Source organism: Triticum dicoccoides, chromosome 1B, assembly GCF_002162155.2.
Source record: "Triticum dicoccoides isolate Atlit2015 ecotype Zavitan chromosome 1B, WEW_v2.0, whole genome shotgun sequence".
NCBI classification, from domain to species: domain Eukaryota; kingdom Viridiplantae; phylum Streptophyta; class Magnoliopsida; order Poales; family Poaceae; genus Triticum; species Triticum dicoccoides.
Window position 1 is genome coordinate 353,114,503 of NC_041381.1, and position 5,554 is coordinate 353,120,056.

The window sequence follows — 5,554 nt, forward strand, 5'->3', positions numbered from 1 at the left end:
GTTGTGGTTGTTGTCGGGCTCCTCAACCAATGTCCAAACTTGGTTCCTCTCAAAGTTGTGTAGCTCTTCATGCATAGCATTTATCCAATCCGGATCTTCCAGTGCTTCTTCGACCTTCATAGGTTCAATGCTAGAGATGAAAGAATAGTTTTCACAAAAGTTAGCTAGACGAGTTTTAGAGCGAGTGATTCTCCCGGTTTGAATATCATTGTAGATTTGCTCGACGGGATGGTCTTTAGCAATTCTTGCTCGAACTCGTGAAAGCTTTTGCTTGGATCTTCGTTGAACATCTTCTTCATCTTGTTCTTCTTCTTGGCCTTCTTCATTGTTGGCGTTGTCGTTCTCTTGTCGTGGTGGAGAAGGAGGTTGTTGACGTTCATATTGATGCACTTCCTCGTTTCCTTCATCTTGGTATGTCCCACTTGTGGATGCTTCCGTATCAGCTCTTGGTTCACCTTGTCATGAAGTAGAAGCTTCCACTTGGACGGACGAAGTACTCTCCTTCACCTCCGTTGGACGAACCTTGCCAATAGACAAGTCTTGGATTGATTCCGAAGGATGTTTGTCTCCTACATCAATTGGCAGTTGCTCTACTTGCGAGCCGTTAGATTCATCAAACTTCACATCTACCGTCTCTTCAACCTTTCGGGTGAAATTGTTGTAGACACATTATGTGTGAGAGTTTGAGCCATAACCTAGTAGGAAACCTTCATGAGACTTAGGAGCAAATTTAGAACGACGATGCTTATCAAGAATGTAGCACTTTGAGCCGAATACTCGAAAGTATCCAACTTGGGGTTTGTTACCGGTGCGGAGCTCGTATGCCGTCTTGCCGAGTAGCTTGTGAAGATACAAGCGATTTGTTACATGACAAGCTGTCTCAACTGCTTCTGCCCAAAAGTGCTTTGGTGGCTTGTACTCATCAAGCATCGTTCTCGCCATTTCGATGAGCGTCCGGTTCTTCCTCTCAACAACTCCATTTTGTTGAGGTGTGTACGTAGCCGAGAACTCGTGTGAAATCCCTTCTTCGTCAAGAAAGGTGTCCACATTTGCGCTCTTGAACTCCGTTCCGTTGTCGCTGTGAACCTTCTTGATCTTCACTTCAAATTGATTTTGGGCCTCCCTAGCGAAGTTTTTGAAGATCTTCTGAACCTGCGATTTATCATCGAGAAAGAACACCCACGTAAATCTGGAAAAATCATCGACTATAACTAGACCAAAAGAATTTCCATCGAGACTCTTGTAAGAGTTGGGACCAAAGAGATCCATGTGAAGTAGCTCGAGTGGCCTCTTTGTGGTCATGATGTTCTTCATGGGATGCCTTCCTGCAACCTTTATACCTGCTTGACAAGCACTGCAAAGTCTATCCTTATCAAATAAGACATCATTAACTCCAAGGATATGATTTCCTTTAATAAGCTTGTCAAGGTTTCTCATGCCAACGTGACCTAGTCGTCTATGCCATAACCAACCTTTTGAGGATTTAGCAATGAAACAAGTTTTAGGTTGAGCCTTTTTAGTGAAATCAACAATGTAAAGATCACCTCTACGTATACCGGTAAAGACCAATTTATGATTGTCTCGATGAAACACTTGGCAATCAACTTCAGTAAATAAGACACTGAAACCAAAGTCAGCAAGTCTAGATACTGAAAGTAAGTTGTATCCAAGAGATTCAACGAGCATGACATTTTGTATGGAGCTATCATGTGAGATGGCCACCTTACCGAGGCCAACCACCTTACCCTTTGACTTGTCACCGAAGGTGACATACTTTCGAGGACTATCATTATCAGCAAGCTCACGAAACATGTCTTTATCTCCGGTCATGTGATCGGTACATCCACTGTCAAGGACCCATTCCTTTCCTCCTGACATATATCCCCGAAGATTTGCCATAATTCCAAAATGTCTCCTTGCATCATCAAGATCAAAGTCAGCATCCTCATCCTCATCATAGTATCCATGTTCAACATCGTCATGTGGTGGATCAAATCCTAGAGAGGGTGATTCGTTAGAGCGATTTTGACAATGATCTTGTCTATGAATTTTTATAGCTTCGAAAATAATATCATTAATAATACCAACATTTCTTTTGGCACGCATAAGGTTTGTAAGCTCAAATAGGCGATCACCAAACATAGGATCACTAGTATTCATCTTACTCAAGGCAATAGACTTATGGAGAATTTCATCAAGATTTTTCAAAGAATAATCAGGAAATCGTTCCTCAAGAAATTTCCATATAGTGTAGGCACAGTCAAGAGTAGGCAGTTTTATAATCAAGTTTGTAGGCAAGCCTCTAGTGATAAGATTAATAGTTCTAACATTCCTAATCATGTCAATTGACTCATCAAGGGTAGGATGCACATGATCAACACAAGGTGCACAAGGACTAGCAATGTACTTGTTCAAATGATATTGATTGAAAATTACAAGCATCTCATTTTTCCACTCATGAAAATACTCTCCATCAAGAATAGGCACTCTATGTCTAAGACTCCCCAAAGTAGACTCATCCATCTTCCTCCAATGGTGATTATACCAAAGCAATGGAGACCAATGCTATGATACCACTTGTAGGACCTTGAGAAGAGGAGTCTAGAGGGGGGGTGATTAGACACTAAGTACCAAAGTTGCAGTTTTTAGCCTTTTTAAAACTAAGTGTAGTTTAGGCACAAGTTTAACATTCACAACACATAGCAAGCAAGCATGCAAAGAGTATATGAGCAGCGGAAAGTAAAGCATGCAACTTGTAAGAATGTAAAGGGAAGGGTTTTGGAGGATTCAAACACAATTGGAGACACGGATGTTTTTGGCGTGGTTCTGATAGGTGGTGCTATCGTACATCCACATTGATGGAGACTTCAACCCACGAAGGGTAACGGTTGCGCGAATCCACGGAGGGCTCCACCCACGAAGGGTCCACGAAGAAGCAACCTTGTCTATCCCACCATGGCCGTCGCCCACGAAGGACTTGCCTCACTAGCGGTAGATCTTCACAAAGTAGGCGATCTCCTTGCCCTTACAAACTCCTTGGTTCAACTCCACAATCTTGTCAGAGGCTCCCAAGTGACACCTAGCCAATCTAGGAGACACCACTCTCCAAGAAGTAACAAATGGTGCGTTGATGATGAACTCCTTGCTCTTGTGCTTCAAATGATAGTCTCCCCAACACTCAACTCTCTCTCATAGGATTTGGATCTGGTGGAAAGAGGATTTGAGTGGAAAGCAACTTGGGGAAGGCTAGAGATCAAGATTCATATGGTAGGAATGGAATATCTTGGCCTCAACACATGAGCAGGTAGTTCTCCCTTAGAAATGGTAAGTTGGAAGTGTAGGTTTAGTCTGATGGCTCTCTATACGAATGAAGAGGAGGTGGAGGGGTATATATAGCCTCCACACAAAATCTAACCGTTACACACAATTTACCAAACTCAGTGGGACCGATTCAGCGGACTCGGTCAGACCGATTTAGTAAACCTAGTGACCGTTAGTGATTTTCGGTGGGACCGAAATGCAACTCGGTAGGACCGATATGGTTAGGGTTAGGGCATAACGTAATCTCGGTGAGACCGATTACACAAACTCGGTAGGACCGATTTTGGTAATTAGCTAACCAGAGAGTTGGTCAGGCAAACTCGGTTGGACCGATTATCAAACTCGGTGGGACCGATTTTGGTAATGAGTCAACCAGGAAGTTTGCATTGTAATCTCGGTAGTACCGATTGCTCAAACTCGGTGAGACCGATTTTGATAATGGGCATACACAGAGAGATTACAATCCCATCTCGGTGAGGCTGAGATCCCTATCGGTGAGACCGATTTGCCTAGGTTTTGTGACAGTGGCTAAGACATCAAAACTCGGTGGCGCCAGATAGAAAGAATCAGTGGGGCCGAGTTTGCCTTTAGGTTTAGGACATATGTGGATGTGAGAAAGTGGTTGAGGATTTTTGGAGCATATGACTAAGCACATGAAGCAAGAGGCTCATTAAGCAACACCTCATCCCTCCTTGATAGTATTGGCTTTTCCTATAGACTCAATGTGATCTTGGATCACTGAAATGTAAAATGAAGAGTCTTGAGATTGAAGCTTGAACCAATCCTTTGTCCTTAGCATCTTGAAGGAGTTCCCACATCCTTTAGTCCATGCCACTCCAATGTTGAACTTATCTGAAATATACTAGATAAAAGTGTTAGTCCAACAAGAAATATGTTGACATTAATTACCAAAACCACCTAGGGAGCACTTGTGCTTTCAGAGACGAAGGAGGCCGACTCAAGGAGCGCGAGGCGAGAGCTGCGACGCTGGTCCGCAGCTACAGGCGGGGGAGCCACGACCGGAACGGGGTCGCCCGGGGCGTCCTCCTCGCCGAGCTCGGAGATGACGACAGAGGAGCGCGCACCCCACGAGCCGCGGGGGGAAGGCGGTGCAGGGCCCAGGGGCCCGAATCTGCGCCGGCCTAGGGCAGGGGACGCGGGAAGAGGGGGAGCGTCGAGGACGCGCAGGACGGAGGCGAGGCGAACACCCGTGCCACCATGGTGCTCGGCCAGCGCCGCCCCAGCGCCGAGCGGGCGCTGCGCAGGACCCCTGAGAGGGAGCATCGGGTTGTGCGTGAATGGTGGCGGCTGGTCCTTGACGAGAGGAATGTACTCGCCGTCGCGCGAAAAGGACTCGGCCATGTCCCAGAACTTGAGAGACTCGACCGTGATGACACGGGCTCCCAGTGCCCGCCCCAGGGCCACATGTCGCAAGGCACATCGCGGGGATGCTCCATGAGAACGACGGCCAGCTCCCGCCCCGAGAGCACGCCGGAGTCGACTTCCATGAGCTTCCCGAAGCTGGAGAAAGCAGCACGAATCCCAACCGGGTTGAGGAACTCGATGGGGAAGGAGGTCACAGCCAGCAGGACGCAAAACCGCGCGCGCTGTGGCACACGGTCGAACAATTCCTCGTAGAACAGGTCAATGCGCGCGCCCTCATGGGGGAACGACTGGCGCTGCATAGCCTGCTCGTGCTCCGCCCAGGAGGCGAAGCGGAGGTACATCACCCCGACGAAGGAGGGAACGACATCGAAGGCGAGGTTGGGCAGCTCTCGAGCCAACGCCGCCTAGACCGCCACCGTCGCATTGATGAACGCCGACGGGGGTTCGATGGAGACGACCGCAAGGCGCATGGCAGCCTCGTAGTCTCCCTGTGGCATGAAGACTTCGATGAAGTCCGGGCGGTCGGAGTCGTTGCCGAAGGAGAGAGCACCAGAGGACACCACCGTGCCCGAAGGAGAGGAGCGGGACGAGACTGTCGTGGCACTGGAGGACAGCGGGTTCCGAGGCAGCAGCAGCTCAGGAGGCGGAGCCTGGACGGGCTCGGGGTGGTCTCCCAGCTCGGGCCTGGCGTGGGGGGACTGCGGGGAGGAGGAGACCATCGAGGAAAGGGAGACATCGCGAGCCGGAGGAGGCGGGGAGGCACGCCCCGCACTGCTACCAGGCTCGGTCGCGAGGCTGCGAGGCAGCAGCGAGGGGGGACCCCGGTGGAGCAGCGGGAGGTCACCGG